At 30.0% G+C, this 21070-nt stretch overlaps 1 non-coding gene across 1 annotated transcript; it reads left to right on the top strand.

Annotated features, from left to right (window-relative positions):
- Positions 1-3337: 3337 nt before the first annotated feature.
- Positions 3338-3474, top strand: LOC130500554 (small nucleolar RNA snoR83). Its single transcript, XR_008939175.1, has one exon. It is a non-coding gene; the product is annotated as a small nucleolar RNA snoR83 (small nucleolar RNA).
- The last annotated feature ends 17596 nt before the right edge of the window (positions 3475-21070 follow it).

The following is a 21070-nucleotide window of genomic DNA, read 5'->3' on the forward strand; positions in this document are numbered from 1 at the left end:
ATACCTTTTCCTTAAAAATTAGTTTGGGTTATTCCATAATCTAGAATAGTCCATATTAATAAAAGAAAAACATTAGAATGATAATGCGGAAGACTTATGTGCTAAATTGGAATACTAAAAATTCTCCCAGACACATTTATCGATATAAGTCCATATTTATAATTGGTTTCTAATTTTTTGGAATAGTAAAAACTCTCCCGGTCAATATTAATAAAAGAAAAACATTAGAAACTAAGAATTCAAATCCCACATGAAAACCTTTTAAACTCTAATCAATAAGCCACAATGATTCTACGAATATATGTTAGGTAGCAAATGTGTTTTCATTATACCACATGAAAAATGGTTTTAAATATTATTATCTAATAACAAAGATATCATATCATTTCTGTTTCATAATTGAAGAAAATATTTATTAAATATATATTTTCTGAATTCTAAGTATTTGTAATTATACAATAAAGATAAGTAGTATATTTCAAAAATTGTTGTATTTGTTGTATTTTTAGAGAAATATTCTAGGATAACCATAAAAAAATTATCACAAGTATAGCATACAAATGTCAAAATGACTCAAATAAATTCATCAAAGAAGTAAAAAACAATAATACTACTAAGATTAGTTAATTTAAACTTAGAGTTTATATTTGAAGGGGGTTTAAAATATATATATTAAAAATTACATAATAATTTAAAAATATTGTGGAATAAAAAGTTTCAAATGAATAATTTTTTAGAATAAATTGTTTTGATTTTTATTATTTATCTAACTTTATACATGGATAGTAAGAGTATACAGTGGTCGAGTGGTCTGTGCTCTTTCCTATTGTCCGTAAAGTCAAGGATTCGAGGTTACCTCTCGCAGATTTGTGGTGGTTATCTTGAGGGACTTTTGGGTCCAATAAAGAGAAGTTCAGATCTGATGCGTGTGGTTACTGATGGCTTAACATGGACTGATCACCAGTTTCCCTGGATGCCTCCGGCGGGTTCTCTGATGGGCAATGTCCAGATTTCCAAGACGGTTATTAGGCGCTAGTCAGATTCCTCTCGAGTCATCGAGATACCAAGATCATCATAAAAAAAAGTATACTTGTCATTTACCTCTATAATAAAACTATTTTTGTTTATTTTTTTCTTTGTGTGTTCTTTTAGTCAGAAAAACATTTTTGGGTTTTTTGAAAGATTTGACATATTTTTATTTAAAATGATTGAAAATAGATAATCACAAATTAGTATATTTGTAATTAAATATCAATATTTTTAATGTGTGAAAACAACAAAAAAAAAAAAGATAACTTAAGTTCAGTCATAAGAAATTATCATCAGCATAACTGAAGGATATCTTTTTTACTAAATAACTGAAGGATGTCATGACAACGATAAAATCACCCAATCTCTTTTATGTCCAATCTGAATCGTTTGACGACATATTATTGTAACCAGACGTAATCTCATAGTTTACCTCGATCTAATCATAGCAGTAGTGGGAAGTCAGCCAGTTATTTATTTATTTATTTATAAAATGTATTAAGTTTTTTTTTTTTTTTGCTAAAATTTGGAAAATGTATTAAGTTGGCCGATGCCAAGCTCCTGTATGAGTATATCTTAAGTTAATGTGCATAGAAAGTCACGGTGATGTTTGCATAGGTTCTTATAGCCGCCTTCCAAATGATTGAGCATTTAAAATTTTCAAGGTAGAGAGAGGTTGACTTTTGTTCTATTTTTTTTTTTTTTTTTTTTTTTTTTTTTTTTAACAGGGATGTTCCGCAACCCGTAGACACTTCCGTAGTTTTCCGCAATCCATAGACCCGTAGTCACGCTTTCCGCAATCCTTAGGCCCGTAGTCACCCCTGGCCCGAAACCAGCCGTTACTAATACCCATTACCCAAGGGCCCAGCACCAACGCCGCGCTTAAATTTAAATTTAGGGAGGGTGTAAAGCATTTCGTGGCCACAAGGAGTATTCGAACCTGGGTCTTTATCGGCGTTGGAACTGCCTCAAGACCACTAACCCACCATCTTGTGGTTCTTTTGTTCTATTTTCGAGAAGCCATGTTCATGAGAGTAGGAGTTGCCGACTTTGTTTTTTTTTTTTGCTAAAAAGGAGTAGGAGTAGGAGTTGCCGACTTGCCTCTTTCAAGGTCCTAGAGAAATATTGACATGAAAGTATGAACGAAGAGGTGGAAGATTAATAGCTATAAAATAAGAAGAAAACAACAATCACGTAGCCGTATGGTCCAATACTTTTGCTATTGCAGTCAAATAGCACCATTACGAAAAATGAGCTGTACTTAACCATACAATATGTGGAGGTGGAGTTTAATGTTCAAAAAAATGTAGGAGGAAAATGTAGTAAGGTTTTTTTTTCTTTTTTTCATTGTCAGTTACAAAAAAAAAAGTGTAGTAAGGTTTTTGACCAAATGCATGATATTTTTTCAGCTTATCATGACAAATAATGATAAAAAAAAAATAAGGATTTGGCTCTCTCCCAGATTAGTCGGGCACTTTGACAAAACTTGTATATCCAATAATGATCAGAAAGAGATGCACAAGAATCTTATTCATGAACTCTTCAAGAACGCGTAGAAAATCAATATGATTAGTACAAAATCGCACATCGGTATGTTGTTTAGTTATATTCATATTGAAATTTTTTCATCTATTTACATTCTAATTATTGCATTGTTCTAAGCTGCAAAATGAAGAGTTTAGTGTTGGTCATGTTTGTGGCAAAAAGAAAGATATTCGATGCAGAGTTAAAACAGTATCTAAATAGTTTTAACATTCAAAACCAACATGTCAATGACTCCTTAGAGCAACATTAACCTTGGCTCTTAAGCCAGGGTTTTTAAAAGAAAAATTATAAAATATTTCTCTCACTTCTTAACCCTCCTCTCTCACCTCTTGGTAAGAGTCAAACGCCCACAACTCTTAAGACTTTTTGCGGACACCACGATAAATAGCGGTTCGCGATTAGTCAGTTTTTATTTTTTTTAAAAAAATAATCTGACAGAAAAAATAATAAAAAAATATTTAAGAACTCAAAATTAAATTTTGGGTTAATGTTGCTCTTAGTTATTTGTTTCCAAAAACTCACAAATGGTTATAATAAAAACCAATGATGAAAGATATGGAGACGAATGAAAGAGGCCCAAAATAAAGTGGGAGAGCATCATTTTGTAGCAGTATGATGATTGCAAAAGTGGGACAAAAACAGAAAGCTCATAATTTGGTCACGAGAATATATATATTTCCTTGTTCTAAGTACATAAAAAGCTTGCTTAGAGAGGCAATAGTGAAGAAAGAGATTGTTGACACATAACTTTCTATCGTGTCCAATTCCAAAATGTGTATGGCATAACGTTTTGCTTCCTCTATCTGATTCATGGGAGGCCAAAACCAACGTTGCAAGTTTATAATACCTTCTTTTTCTTTAACTCCAGAAGATGTTTTATTAGTAACTTCGCTTACATTTCATTCTAGCATCAATCTCAATGTGTTACCAAAAAAAAAAAAGCATCAATCTCAATAAAAAGTTTCTTCCTTATCAAAGAAAACAAACGTTTTGCTTCCTCGTATATTTTCATGAATTCATTTTCTGAGTATAATTATCAGCTAGCATTCGATGCTATGCTGTCTCTCATTCTGAAGGGGGAAATACTTACCTAAATCATCAATTCATAATCTACAAATGTATCTATATTTATTTCAAAAAATGATCATGCGTGGTTGGTTAACATAGCATGCACATGCAAAATGTAGATATAAATCCACGATGGTTGGAGTGAAAACATACAAGAGAATATCATAGTTGAATTTCATGATAATCGATAAGTATTTAACGGAACAGTGAGACATACAAACGGACTATTAGATGAAGTTAAGATTAACTTAATTCCATAAACCACTGGTGAGTATGAGTTGTGAAATTACCTACTGCAACCAGGGTCGGCTTAGGCATAGGGGCAAGGGGACCTACGCCCCAGGGCCCAAATTGTTTTTTGCAAAAGTAGTATTAAAAAAGGGTTCAATTTAAAAGAATAATATTGAAATAAAAGCCTAATTTTTGAAATTATCTGTAAATATATGTAATTTTTTATAAAAAAATTACTTTGCCCAGGGGCCCACTAATTCTTTGAGCCGAGGGCCCACTAATTCTTTGAGCCGGCCCTGACTGCAACTAACTCCTTCTAGCTCAAACTGCCAACCGCAAATATAAATGCAAACAAACAGTTGTGACTAATTAACAAAACCTAATGTTCACATGTAAGGCATCGCAAAATAGGTCTTTGCGGTATTATTCTTAGGGTTAATTCAGGCTGAGGACAAAACAATAAGAACGAGTTGTTTTAAGCTTCCAAATCTTTAAAGTTTCACTTGTATCACAATATATAGTTGACGTTATGCCACGTTATCAAGGCAAAGATGGGGGTGTTCGCCGACGGAGAGACATTAGCAGATGGCAAATGTCATAATTACATTTTCTGATTTACATGAGATCCCAAATCGCTGAAGTCAAAAATTACCATCAAACATGATTAGTGATCATCACTTCTTTTTATAATCACGGAGGTTAAGTAATAATTATTCATTATATCTCTGTCTAATAGAAAACCACTCAATTAATTTATATGATTCTCAGGTACTTTTACTAAGAAAAGGTATTCGACTTTACTTGATTTCAGCACATAACGAAAGAGGTAGTTTTGAACAATTGGGTCCACGTTAACGGACTCTTAAAGTGATTTTAAGTTTTAAGTATAGTTTAGTGAAAAACATTTCATGTCACTAAAATTCTGTGACAAAATGCTATTAAGTCAAAAATAATGGTTTCTTTTTTCTTCAAATCATACCTCCTTAACCTCGGATTCAAACAAGATATCTAATCTATTAATTTAGGGATTATCTACTATTTGAAGTTCTCATTTAAATTTTGGATTCTTTCATAGTTGTTGCTAGAATATATCATGCTTCCTATACAATACAACCTACCAACTTAAATTAAACCAAATCTTAACCAACATAGATTAGTTAAACCTAACCAAAAACACTTTTATAATATTTTGGTTAATCTCTTAATATAATTAGATCATATAAACTGAATCACTCTTAAATCAACGAGTTTCATATCATTCCAGACATAAGAGAAAAAATATCCGACTCATTTACAACGTAAACATACAAAGACCGTGTATATTTATGCTCATTGATCTTCCAAAAACCAAATAATATGGCATAGACCAACATAGGTTCATGTTCGTATCACTAACTTTACTTCCATATATTTACTCTTCACCTACATCATATCACAACATACACAGTTATGCAAGAATATGATTTTTTTTGTTCAAACAACCAAATAATGGTGGCATATGGTCAGTAGATTTTTTAAATATGTTTTTTTATATATTACATTTTACGAGACTATGTGTATAAGTTTTTTTTTTGAAAAAAGATATAACAATGTGTATAAGTTAAAAAGTAAAAAGTGTGACAAGGCAAATTATTATACTAAAAAAGAAAGAAGATTAAATACAAACTAATAACAAGTACAACACAAATTATAACACTATTAAATTCTATATATATTTTATAAAATATTATATATATATATGTCTAATATGTATATATATATATATAAATGTTACACAAAATATATATAATATTATATATACCATATATTATTAATTGAAATTTGACAAATCAATTTCCGCCCTTTAGTGCGGGTCCTAATCTAGTTTATAATTATAAATAAGATGGTTTATTTTCTATTAAATCCCCAAAAATGCTATCAACAAAATCAATTCAAAATTTACATGATTATAAGTGAATGATCTGAAACTTCAAAGATATTAGAGTTGCGTATATATATTACAAATTTTTCATTTTCTTTTCCCAAACTGATTTGGGGAGATTTTTGTCTCTCTATAGTGGTATATATAAATCTTCAGTTCTAAGTAAAGCAAAAGCGATAATTATAGAGTTTAAAGAGTAGTTTGAAGTTTTAATTAACAGCAAGAATTGAAATGAAAAGTTAGAAAGATATTTAAGGAGGTGATATGGATTTTCAAAAGATATAAAAAAGTAATAATAAAAAGTGCTTTTGTCTAGTTGAAAAGTATGACCCATGATCCTACTCATGCATAATTACATTTTATGCATAATTACATTAAGTAGGACTTTAACTCAATTTCCACATTTCTTCCTTTTCGTTTTTTTTCTTTCTAATCGAGTTCTTAGTTTACATATTTGCTTCCATGTTGATAAATTCATAGAACTCACATGTACTACTGGTTAAGACTGACAATTTGCGTCTCTAATTTTTCATTCTACTCAAGGTTTATTACTTTACTTCATTGACTTCTTGTTGTTGCAGTCGGTATTCCTGGAAACTAACTGTATGGAAAAAAAAGTATATGAGTTAAAAGATTAACATATATAGTAGCAACTAGCAATCATAAAAAGGTATTTTGTCTGGTTGAAAAATAAAAACATGAGCCATCAAATGAATAGTTACGTGATGTGTTTGGTAATTAAAGTGAGGTTGAACAGATAGTCAATCTCTGATTAGCCACACTTAATTACTTAAATCTTTTTTCTGCATCCTCGCATTCTTAACCTTTCCCATCAGTCCTCTCTTTTTTCTTTCTGTGAGTCTATGTCTCAATTATAACGATCGAACTCTCCTTTCTCCAATCTAACCTATCTTTTTCTTTCCTTTAATTATCTTCCAATATAATTATTATTATGAATTTGTGACGCGTATCAGCTTCTTATTTGATCATTTTCTCTAATTTCAGTTTATTAACTTTAATGAATTCCACATTTAATATAGCATCACTTCTTAGTTCTTACGTTTTTATTTGTCAACCACACAATACTTGTTTTCAAATTTTTAATCTAGACACAAAAGAAAAAAAAACTGGCAAGGCAAATTCTTTTGTAAAATAAAATATATGAGAAACTTTAGTTTGTGATGATTATGTGAGAACAACCCAAAACTAATCCAAATGATCCTATCTAAAATCGACACTACTTTAGATTGATTTTGACTGATTCAATCCATTTTATAAGTTTTAGTTTGTAGACCAATATTCATTCCATTTTTTATATCGTCTTGCGTTGAAAGTTAATATATATTTATGTTGAAATTCTGTGAAACTTAGAAGCGAGTTAGAACATAGAAGTGACTCTATTCCAGTCCGAATGGGTTCGTAAATCTGGCAACTTTATTTGAAGTTCGGCTAAAAAATTGGTACTTGTTTATTCATCAAGATTCAAAACTAACAAAACTAGCTTATGCTAATATTGCATTGAGCTTGAACAGGTTAATAGAGCTCCATAAATAGCTCTTACCCTTTAGGCCCAATGGGCTCATTAATTAGTCTGCTGGCGATCAGCGGAAGAAGCCCAGAAAAGATTACGATGAAAAAGCTTCAATGGAACAGTCGCAAGCGACATTTTTTTTTTTTTTTTTTGAAAAAGGGCTTTCAATTTAAAACATAAATATTACATATGATAAGACCAAGGTCTTATAGTTGGGAAGAGTTTGCATGAAACAAGTTTCATGAAGTATTGAATCTCAAACAAATGAAAACAAAAGTAGAGACCAGAGAGACCATCAATGGTAGAAAAGACAGTTACTAGTGATAGAAACCACGGCCACGTTTTCCTCTTCCTCCAACTGTGTGCCATTCCATTCCAAGCGACTTGTTTTTGTATTCCTACATTTGCTTTGCTTTGTGGCCAGCAACTCGCCGAGAAGTTCATTTGTTGTACGGTCCTCCTTTCTCTTCGCTTTGTCTCTGTGTTACTACATTTGATTACCAAAGATCAAAATCTTAGTCATCGACGAAAAAAACAATCACGTTAATCTCTTTTGAATTAGAAAGAAAGTGACTAATACGTGAATGCTATATTTCGATCACAACTTCTAGGCAGCATGTTTTTTGTTAACCGGTGGGTGTCTGGGGCGGGCGAAACCCAACTATTCTCACAAAAGAACAATAGTAATGATTAATCCAACCCTGAGTTTTTGTTAAGATTTAAAGCATGACTTCATTTCGTATGGTTAAATAGCAGCAATTTTTTCGGGGGTAAAAATAGCAGCAATTTGTTTTCAGCAAAAAAAAAAAATCGATCCAGGACCGAAGGTTTTGGAATTTGTCTTAAATCAACTCCTTACCAATAGTGTACCACTTGGTTAACTACTAGCATGTTTTCAGTCTTTTTCTGCTTTTTTTTGTAAACTACAGTCTTTCTCTGCTTTCTTTATGTAAACTACAGTCTTTTTCTGCTTTTACACTCCGCGGTAGCTTTTTATTCCGATCTTTTATTCATATAAAATTATTAGATTCGTATGATTCTGTAAATATGTAAATAGATACCCAATAATAAAAATCAAGTAGCTGACAAAAAGTTAAAATGAAATAAAAATATAGTAGAAAAAGGAAAAGAGATTTTAGATGGTTGGTTCTAATACGAAAGACGCGAAGGAAATCATGTCTTGTCCATTTTGACAGAAAGCGTTTCAAAGCCAAATTGATGGGCGTGACTTGATCTTCAAATCATGAATCTGTTGATACAGAACAATTATGTAGCCTACTTATACTCTAGGTTTTGTCTTTTGTTTCGTGTAGGTCTAAGCATAAATAAACCATCGAAGAATCTATAGATAGAATCTTGAAATAGGAGATAGCACCATTCTTGGATGCTTATTTGTCTTGGTTTTTCAAAAATGTGTTGTGTTTTAAAATGGATGGTCCGTAGTATTTGATCGAGAAATTACATTACAATTAGGGTTTTTATTGATTTGGACACGTCAAAACTAATAAACGAAAATTTATATTGTACAGTAATTTATGAGACATATATACAAAATCCCTATAAAATTATGTCTTCTGAAAATTTGTTAATCTTTATCTTTTTACTCTTTCAGTTAAGTTTGTTCACATTTAATTTAATTTTGTATACCTGTTAAAAAAACAAGTTATGGAGTATGATATTGCATGATCTTCGCTATAGAAAGAAACGATTGATCCCTCGTCCTCACGAAATGTTGGGCAGTGTTAGGTTAGTTCCATTGATGTCCACAATAGTAGATTTGACATTTTGAATTAGATCCAGCTCAAAAATTACTTGTTTTGGGTTGAAAACTACATAACTAAATTACTTTGTCAGACCAAACATAATCCACGGATTGCGAATGTCACTATTTAAAAGTGAATGTAGATTATCGTCCGAATCTAAAACAAATCAAAACCGTTCCTAGAAAAACATGAATCTCCATATTGTCCACTTGATAATTTGATCTTCAAGTTAGGACAAGACCCATATTACCTAGCTACAATGAGTTATTAACATTTTATTTGGTTTCCACTTTCCATGAACAAACCTAACTTTCGGTTTACTTGCGATTGATCATAATTTGGAAAATAAGTAAAAACTACATTATCTTGACTTTTTTTTCTTTTAATTAAACCCTAACAAAAAGGATGCAAATAGTAAACTTAAATTCATCAGCTGAACCTAGATTAATAGACTTACATGTAATATATTAACGCTATTTGTGCATCCAGTCATTCTTTCCGTTCATCTGAGTATTGTGCGTTTTTGAAGTAGTATAATCAAGGGTTAATTTGATGGTGATACGGTGAAATTTCCCTTTCTCTATAATCAGGGGAAGAGGCAATGTGATGTTAGGAGTTTTGAGGCTCCTAAGTCAAATGATAGTAAAATGGAAGTAATATGTCGAACCAGTTCTGAGGAACTTCAAGCACTAAGAATGCAAGCACTTACTTAATCTAAATGCAACCAATGATTTAAAATGATTTCAGAAACAATGACTAACTATGATGATAAGATGGAACTAAAGCACAGTAAATGAATGACTTTCTTAAATATGATAAAAGAGAACTCATGGGCATGGGAATATGATTTCGGGTGATCAAGTATGAAACAAAGATGACAAATGATAAATCAAACAAATGACCTTAAGTCTGAACACGATCCTAAGCAAGTTCTATATCTAGATGAATGCTCATTTGCTAACACATCTCAAACATCAAATCTCTTTGGCTGAATGATATGAAAGCAATCAATAAGAACATGTTTATTAGCTATCCTAACACTCTTAACAACAAATATCTTTGGCAAGATGCATTAAGAGCCTAGCAGAGTTGTCTCAGACATTTCAACAAACACCTTTTGGGTGGGAAATGTCTAGAGATCAACTTTCGAATGATCAGATCGAAAGAGGCTATAAGAACACTCTACTAGCAAGGCTTGAGATTGATCTACACTAAAAACATCCTTGATCTAACCTAATCACCCTAGTCTCCCTAACCCATGAATTCAAAAGAGAACTACTCACTAATCTTCATGTTAAACCTTAAACCCATACTGGATTTCAGATTAAACATGTAGATGAACACAGGAAATCAATAAGAAATCAATAACAAGAGAACAATGAATCCAAAAGATGAACTTTCCAAGAGTATTTTGTGGTTTTCTCTTCAACAAAAGATAATCTCGCCAAAAGTGGCTACAACAGGTCTTAAACTTAGATTTTTCAGAGTGCCAAAACGACATAAGTAATTGCAAATAGGTCCTTGAATTAAAAATAAATCGCAAATAAGAAATACGCAGCGACCTCCGCAGGTCGCTCCAGCACGTCGCTCTGGGCTTGGGAGCGACCTCGGATGGTCGCTGCGAGGGGTCGCTCCGGAGCATTTTCTTCGTCTTCGAGTCGTGTAAAGCCGAGCGACTTGGAGTGGTCGCTTTAGCTTTGGTCGTCAAGGTCACTCCGGCTGGAGCGAGGTCTCACAGTGACCTCTGCAGGTCGCTCCAGGCTCCTCTCGTCCAATCATCCTTTTTTCACATCTTTTGAGCTCCAAATGCATCCCAATGTCTCCAAAAGCTCCATAAGATGCTCCAATACCTGATAAGGACTCATGTATGCAAAATGCAACCTAAATATGGCTAGAATCTAACATACATGATGAAAATGCATGAAAAGGAATGGGTGAAACAATGCAATTATGCAAGACATCACAATGTAACCCCACTATTTTTTCTAAAAAAAATGTTTTTGTTTAAGAAAATTTATTTTGACCCTAATTAAAAAAAAATTGACCCAACAATTTTTTTGACCCGAGTACAAAAAGTTTATGGTTCCGCCATTATAGATCAACGGATCGAGTAAAACCTAGCTTTACATATTTGAATTAGGAGAATAATGCATTATCTCTTTATTATATTTTGTTGTTTCTGCTCCTTAATTTGTTGAGTGTATTACCGCTAAAATCGTAGAAAGTCTTGAACCGCTTAGTTAACAAAGCAATAGTAGAATTACCGACTAATTTCCGTCTGAACCATTACTAATTTTCACAATTAGCGTTTTTGTTCTCTTCTCATACATTTGTTTCAAATATATATAATAACATTTTGTTTAGTAATTATGATTTTTATCACTCAAAAATATATTATATCAAGTTTAGCAAAAAAAAAGTAAGAGGATATCAAGTTATTATAAAAGACAACAAAAAGTGATTGTTATGAAAAATAACTAAGAAAACTGGAAAACAAATGTACAAATACAAATAAGCAAGAGAGATGGCGAGGGGGAGGAAGATGGCAAATCAAGGAACAAATACGTACCTTTATGTACAAACTACAAGTGGGAAAATAGAATCATCTGCATATATTGTTCTAGATTCTACAGCTAGCTCCAAATCTAATTCTTCTTATTTAATTAATCGCAATAAAAACCATCATCTAGTGTAAGTACTTCCTATATATATATATGAAACAGTAGTGTAAGATCTCATTGTTTACTACCTAGACCCGAATCATATCAATATCAGAGTACTGCGTACGTCTTGACATGTTCTTAATCATATGTCAATTTATGCAGGAATATTTTGGTAGGTTGAGTATTGCTAAATTTGAAGTTTTTATGTGTGTTTTAGCTTAAAATCAATTGATGATAAATGTATTAACCTAATTTTTTTGTATATTAGTTCATTAACATTTCAATCATCAATGTAAAAGTTTATTCATTTATTAACCACCTTCTTTTATGCTCAAGCATGGATAATCGTGCATGATCCAATATCGGATAACTCTTAGAGCATTTCTATTGGCAATCTCCTACCATCACGATTTCCAATGCATTTTTTTATTATTATTTTTTTTTTTGGTTTGTTTAAAAATAAAAAATAAAAAAAATAATAATAATTGATCTATCGCGGACCGCCACGTGTTATGGGGCCCGCAGAACAGTCAAGAGACGATACAGATTCATAGCTTTTGCTTTTTTTTTTTTTTTTTGAGTTGTGTGAACCCCACATTAAAAACTCAAATGGAAATGCTCTTATTCCATGCTAAATTTAAAATTTTAACTTAAAAGTTATTGGTGATAAATGAATTAGCACTAGACTCTTTACATATAAGTTGAAAGACTTATTCTTGGGTTCACCCCCTAGGGTGAACCTTTGGGTTCACCAACCAATAGGATTCAAGTATTTCTTATTTAATATCTTTTAAAAAAAAGAAACAAAATCTTGTTAAATTATATTATGTTTTTAAAATAAATAACTAAAAATAAACAAAAACAGTAATAATTGAAAAAAAAGTTTTTTTAATTTTTAAAACTATGATTCATCCAACGGTTTAGTATTTACCCAAGGGTTTAGGGTTTCCCAAGGGTTTAGGGTTTAGTATTTAGGGTTTAGGGTTTAGTATTTTGGGTTTAGAGTTTTATTAAAAAAAAAAATTTGCAACTACAACTATTTTTATTTATTTTCAGCTATTTATTTGAAAACATAATATAATTTAACAATATTTTATTTACTTTTTGAAAATATATTAAATGTAATATACTTAAATCCTATTGGTTGGTGAATCTAAAGGTTCACCCTAGGGGGTGAACCCAAGAATAACTCAAGTTGAAAAGTTCATTAATTCTCCGACTACCATCAATGCGAGACTTCATTCATTAACAAGTATACTTGAAATATATGTGCCGGTCTTCGTCAACACTTGAAACGTATCAATGAAACTTCGCATGTTTTTTTTTTTACTTTTATTTCTTCTTTCTCCAAAGGAGACATTGTTTGAAACTTCGCATGTTATTATAAACATGACAGGTTCATTTGTAATATTAATTGTAGAGAATGACTTTAAGCTATATTTAAGACATCTTACAAATGATCGTAAGGACATCATCATAAACATCAAAGGAAAGAGAAAATACATATTGAACCAAACTAAATAAGCAATTAGCTTCTTCTCTTTTACTTCATCATCATCGTCGTTATGATTATGATGATGGCTAGTTATCGATGAGATTGACAAGGAGGGAGAGTTTGGCGCTCGGACTCAGAGACACGAGAGGCATGGAACCTGGCGATGAAGGCAGAAGCTTTACGGTCAATACCTGGCTCAGCCACCCAATATCGCTTGTCCTCGTCGCTGGCCCATGCCTTCCTTGTGTATACGCCGTCGTCCCAGGCGTCTGCTTGAACTCTGTGAGACGACCTTCGCGATTTATAGAAGCTGAAGAGCGATAATTGCTTACTGCTGTTACCTCCCATTAGACAGAACAAGACGCAAGAAAAAAGAACTGGTTTAAGTTTGTTTCAGCTTGATGTGTTTGTGTTTATGTGGAGAGATGGGGTTTGTGGGTGTATTTATAGGGGTGGCTGAACAAAACATTCTTTTTTGTGGGAGGCCTTGTTTCCGGTTTGGTTCGAATTTGGTTTGTTTAAAATTTACCAAAGCGATATAAAGTTCTGTGCAGTGTTGTAAGCTACAGTGCGGACGACATATTATTTTTTACTAAGTGATTTTCCCGTGCTCATGCACGGATATAAAATTTTATAAATTAAATATACTATAATAATTAATTGTTATTTATTTTTAATTTATAATTTGTATGCATAGTTTATATTAATAATATTATATTACTTTAATTAGAGATATGAAATTAGATATGTTATATCTAACCGGTTTTGATTTTTACAGTCGATTTAGTTATCATTTTAGTATATTGCATTTATGTCTCTAAATTCAAACTATAATTATCTTTATTATAATTACGTAAAATAAAATTAATTTTATTTATCTTTTAAATTTGCATGTATTTTCATAATATTTATCTTTGATTTAAAGGAAAACTATTATTAGAAAACAAAGCGAAGAGTTCTAAGAAGTTACATACATATACATAAGTAACTAATACATTTTTGGAAACTCATGAACATATCAATATTTAAAATAATTAAAATATAATATAAATTCTAAATAATTTTATGCTTTAGATTTATTAAACAATGAACTGAAATTTATTTTAAATAATCTTACAAAAATTAAAATTCAGTTTCGCTTTGGTATTTTGATTATGGTTATATTAAGTTCCAAAAACATAAAACATAAAAATTAAAAACAAAATTTAATATTAATAAAAATAATTTAATAACGATAAAATATAATATATCTACCTAGTTAAAAATATATAGTGTTATGTTATTTTAAAATGTTTTATAATTATTTGATCAAAATATGTTTATCGTTAATTTTTCTATTTTTTAATATCTAATAAAAATAAGCAGTTTACAAAAACTATGTGATTGTATTTTAGAAATTATATTATATAAATAGAATATAATTTATAACGTGAGCACGACACATACGAATCAAATAATATTATAGAGATGTGTTGCCTGTAATTATTTGAACCTATTCCTTAGTGGGTTTTTTGTCGTTTGTAATTTTTTTTTGATTAAAGTTGTTTGTAATTTTTTTTTTCGTTTATAAATTTTACGGCTGCAATAGTTACATTTTGTGTAATAAGGGTATCCATCATAGAATATAGAACATCCTATTTCGAAATCAACTTCAAATTTTACTAAAACCTTTACATAATGTAAAGTATTTTTCTCCTCGAACTCAGGATTGGTCATGAATATAAGCAAATGAAATATTGGCATATAACTTTCAAGATTGTAGAAAATAAACATATATAGTAGAACCTCTATAAATTAATAATGTTGGGACTTTAGAATTCTATTAATTTATAGAGATATTAATTTGTAAAAGTTTCCTTTTTTAGATTTTTTTTCTTTCTATTTTTCTATTTTTTATAAAATAAGGAAAATATTTGATTTTACCATATATACATTATTTAAATTTAGAAATTTTACTTTCATATGGTTTTTATTGTCTTATTTGGTGTATATTTTTATGTTTTATAGAACTGTTATGTGATTTTTTGATATATATTTACTAAATAATATCAAAATATATTAAAATAATAAGAAAATAGATTTATTTTCATTGTAACCAACAATATAATGTTTATTTTGTACTTATATAAAAAATATATATTGATAGATTATGAATTTATGATTTAACAGGACTATACATTAACATAGGAGTTTTTAAAAAATTATTATCTTATTATTTTATCGATTTGTATCATATTTTACACTAGCCCAAGTTGGGACTTGCGAAATTTATTATTTTATAGAGATTATTAATTTATCGAGTATTAATTTATAGAGGTTCTACTGTATATAGGATTGTAACTTTTTTGTATTTACATCTATTCTATTAATTCTCCTGTATGCCCTATTGATATTAGTTGTGTCCATTTAAAAAATTCCAACTTTTACATATTATATATTAATATAAAGCGATTTTCTATCTAACTACAAGCAGTTACGTTTTCTTTATTAAAACGGTTGGATTTATGTATTTACCTTTTTCGTGTATCAAAGGATACGTCATTGATTTCTCCTCAACTCATCCTTTTATACCCAGATTGTTAAAAACAGCCACTAGAATTTCAAATATCTCCATAACCCAGTTTATCAAAATAATTCATTTTTTTCTATTTTTGAATCATTGCAATCGAATACTGGCTACCAGATCTGTAAATTGAATAATTATTTTTAAAAAATTATAACCCGCGGATAAACGCAAAATTAAATAGAGTAGGTGCATGTACAAATTATTTGTTTGCGGATTGTGCGGATCATATTTTTGACCAAAACAAAACTGAAATCCGCGGGTTGGCGGGTTCGACCGGCAACCCAGCCCTAACCGAAAGTATACCGGATTAACTTTTAAAATTGCTATTATTTAATAAAATTTATTTTGATTAAGATTTACATACAAATATGATTACAAAAAAATACAAATATAATCGCAAATAAAACACAAATATGAAAATTAAACTAAAATAAAAAATATACCCGCCCTTTAAAGAGTGGGTCAAAATCTAGTAAACTTTATTAAATCGTCTATAGTATCCAAAATCTTAAATCGATTCTGCTCAATCCTATAGTAGTACTAGTAAAAAACAATAACCAATTCGTTTTGTGTATTGCATGCAGTTTCTTGTTTACTGTTAGCTACACCTACGCCCGTAATACTTCCATCAGATAATAATAACAATAATAATAAGATATATTGGTATGATTTGTTTATTTTCTAACTCGTTATACAGATAACGAGTTAAGGTATAAATTTTTCTTTAGTTTTCCACGATTAAATAACAGAAATTAATGTCGAGAATATCATAGTATTGAGATTATTATTCTGCAACCTGAATATAACGAGTTAAGGTATAAATTTTTCTTTAGTTTTCCACGATTAAATAACAGAAATTAATGTCGAGAATATCATAGTATTGAGATTATTATTCTGCAACCTGAATGAAGATGAAGAAACGTGGAAACTGCTATTACAATCGGATGATTTAAGTTTATTTTATTTTGTCGCAATTCCTCCCCAAAGGAATCCATCCAAGTTCTCTGTCTCGTTTAAGGGGGTGTATTCAACTAAGAGTTTGAAGTGATTTGTATTAAAATTACAAATCCACAGTTATTCAAACGTAGATTTTAAAAAACACTTTAAAATCCAGTGTTATTGAACTTGACATTTTATAAAACACTCTGAAATCCACTGTTATTGAACAAAACTTAAGTTAGAGATTTTAAAGTATGTTTCTAGAGTGTTTGAGGTGATTTCTTTAGTTATAAAAATAAAAAATAGATTTTGATCCGCGCTTTGAAAGCGCGGGTTTATTTTCCTTTATTTTTTTTTTAAATTGACAAATATTTAGTAAATGTCATATTTTCATATATTTGTTTTTTTATAAAAGATTTAAGTTTTTTATCTTTCTTTATCGTATTTCATTTTTAATGAGTATAGGCCTGAACACAATATATGGATCCGAAAAACCAACCTGAAACCGATCCGAAAATCAGAGTTCCAAACCCGATCAGACCCGGGGTAAATATCCGAATGAGTTCTAAATTGTTATATCCGAAGAACCCGTCCCGAACCCGACCCGATCTGAAAACCGAATGAGTACCCGAAGATATCCGAAATGTGAATATATATCTAAAATAAATGTTATAATTATATTTATAATTATTTTAATATTTTAAATTAATATTATAAGTTAGCTATAGTAGTTATTTTCGATACTTTGAGTATTTTTGGATAAAATATGATAGTTTGGATAAAAGTTCACCCAAAAAATTGTATATAATGGATATTTTTGGTTACTTTTGAGTAATTTAGATACAAAAATTTGAACTGAATCGGATACTTTGGTTACTTTTAGTACAAATAACCGAACCCGTTTAGATACTTTGGTTAATTGGTTATTTTTTCAGGTTCTTATGCATGAGAACCGAACCCACCCGGACCCGGAAAGACCCGACTCGAACCCGATCCGAAATTTTATAATACCCGAATGAGGTTTAATTTCAAAACCCAAAAAACCCGATACCCGAAAGAACCGATCCGTACCCGAAGTGATTAATTTTTGTTCATTACACAAAATATTAAGAATGATTGAAAAGAAATTATTTGAATTTGGAGAAAAAAATAAGAATTGAATCTGATTTTTTAATCAGCCCAAATGGCCCAAGAGAGATTTGATGTGGGATGTGGGCTGGATCAGAAAAATGACCAATATAAATGTATTATTAATATTACTTGATTGTCTTTAATGAAATATGCAATGTTAATAAAGAAAAGGGTATTTTTAGTAAAAAAGATAATAGGATCCTGCTTTAATAGTATACTAGATTTTGACCCGCGCTTTTGAAGCGCGGAATATTTTACGATGAAAAATTTCACTAATAATTTAACAAATATTTTGGTAATTTTTAAAGAGTGTGTATTTAAAATATTTTTGCATTTAAATCAGTATTTTTAAATTCAACCCGATTGTGATTATACCGGTTAATCCGGAGATCTGACAATTTAATTTATGTTTTTAAAATATTCATATTAAAAAATCACTAAAACCTGAGACTAACCGATTGAACTGATGGACGACCGATATGTAATTCTAATTAGATTTAAATTGTAATAGTTTCATAATTTGTAATCTTATGATCGAAATTTTAAAGTTCACTATTTTGTAATTTATGAAATTATAACGTTTCTACAAAATTTTAAAGAGAAAATGATAGATATAAAATAACTAAGATTAATTATTGTATTATTTGGAAACATTGATAGTAATATAAAAAAATATATTGTTTTGAAATATTGATAGTAGTATAAAGAAATAAGTATATTGTTTGGAAACATTAATAGTAGTATAAAAAAATAAGTATATTGTTTGGAAACATGGATAGTAATATAAAGAAATAAACATTAGTGATTTAATGTATGTTTAACTATAAAGTATAAAATGTGTATTTAATTTAAAAATTTACAAAATAAATGTTAGGTCCAACAGAATGTTTCTGTTTTAATAAGATAGATATACAAATCCCACTATTTTAGATGAGATTTCAAAGTGTTTTAACAAAAATCACACCAAATTCTTTAATTCTCCTACAATCATCTAAAAACTCATTGAAAATCAAATCACTTCAAAATTCAGATTCAACACACCCCCTAAGTCTTTTCACTTGAAATTTCTTTAAAGATTTATATTAGTGATCGAATCAAACAAAAAGTGTGTGTTATTTTGTGTTTCGCTATGCAAAGGTTGTATTGTTGTAATAAAAAATCCAAACACGGTAGTACTGTTTCTTTGTTGGTTCTTGCTTTTTTTTCTTAATCGTATCTTCTGTATCTGGCCTAGCTCTCTCAAATTTCAACGAATACCGAACTTAGTTCATCTGCCTAATATTAGTCAATGTAAATAATAAAAATACGAAAAGATCCCATTAAAGAATCTCTAAACTGGTTTTGATTTTTTCGCTTTAAACCTTTGAATTTTAAACTTCCATGATAAATTTTCAAACTAATAACAATCTTAATAAAAAAAATGAAAACCACTTAAGTATTTCTTCATAATATGGTGGACAAAATTATAAACACTGATGACGTGATGATTAATTCAGTTTTTTTTAGTTAAACATATAATTTGTTAAATTTGTCTTTTTAATATCTTTTTTTTTCATTGTCTCATTTTCGCTGCAGTATAAACAAATAAAATTTATCATGATAAACAATTCATATACTAAGAATATACCAACCTAAATTATTTTAGAGTTTTTGCTCTTTTTTGTTAGCAAAAGATTTCCTTTCGGATTTTTACGATTACTCTACACAGCAAACCGATTAAAATTCAAATTAATTTATCTATTTATAAATTAAAATAAAAAAAATTTGGTAACAAATTAATTAATTTTAATAAAATATATGTTAAAGTAAAACTAATGGAGTTAAGCATATCATGGTGTTTATAATTATGTCCACCATAAAACTAAGTAATTAATGATTTTAGAGATTTTAATGGGACTTTTCCATAAAACTATTGTTAGAGTCACCATTTTTTTTGGCAACCTTTGCATGAAAAATACACATGTATATATATTTTTTATATGTCCTATTGTCAGAATCATTCATCTCCGACAAAAACATATTTAATGTTACAGAATGGATATCTTTATGACTAACCACCGCAGTATCTTAATCGAGTTAAATTTTAAGTAAATGTATAAAAGCATCTCCATCTGTGAACTTCATGGAGATGTTCACCAAAAAAATTTTTTTTTTTTTTTCACTGTTCGACATTTTTTTTTAAAAAAAAAAAATAATCAACCAACCGCGGGCTGTCACGTGTCGTGGGGCCCGCGAAATAGTGATGATACATGTTCATCAGCAAGAACTCGCGGGAGTGAAGTTCATCACTGTTAGCTTTATTTAATATTTTTTTTTTTTTGGAATTGTGTGAACCCCCATTAGTTTCACTAATGGGGATGCTCTAATAATAAATCGCTAGATCACCTATTATCAGATTTCGGGATAAAGGACTTAGGAAAGAAGGCAGCTAGTCGGATTGATTTTACCTTCTAGCTCGTTTAATTAAGCTCAAAAAAACATTTTCCGAGCAAGAGTCTTCAAGTATAAAGAGATGGTAAATAAATCTTTCTCTGCTTTTTCTTTTTATTTCCGTTAGATATCTCCGAATTTTAGGAACACAGCCCTGTGAATCCAGTGTCTAAGTTTCTCTTTAAATCTGGTACATACCTCACTTGTGTAAACGTATAAATTTTGTAAATATCATTGGTATATCAAACCAATCATTGGGTACATAAGGTTTATACTATATAAATCTGTTGAATACATTGGTACATGTCTAGATTTCCAATGTCTTAACAATACATTCAAACTCATAGTTTCATAATTTGAGTATTACAGTAACTACAACGATGTGTTAACTCGTACCCTAAATAGAGTACATATATACAACTAATAAACCTCTACCATAATTTGGGTGGGTGGGGGGAGGGGGTGTAATTTACTTACATAAGAATCAATTAAGGAAGATAGACGAGGAAACAGACAAAAGAAAAATGAAATGAATCTGTCGAAGAATAAAACACTCAAACATGTTTTTATATGACAGAGCGCTTCTTCTTTCATTTCCCTTCTTCTTTGAGCTCAGGAATATATTCAACAGCTTCAAAGTATTTTGTAACAACTAATAGTGAATTAATATAATCTTCTATAGTAATCTTTCAGCCTACAAAATCCATACTTTAAGCTATAATTAAAGCATAATCAATCCACCACCGGTCCAACCAGCA

The sequence above is a fragment of the Raphanus sativus genome, chromosome 9 (assembly GCF_000801105.2).
Source record: "Raphanus sativus cultivar WK10039 chromosome 9, ASM80110v3, whole genome shotgun sequence".
In the NCBI taxonomy this organism is placed as follows: Eukaryota; Viridiplantae; Streptophyta; class Magnoliopsida; order Brassicales; family Brassicaceae; genus Raphanus; species Raphanus sativus.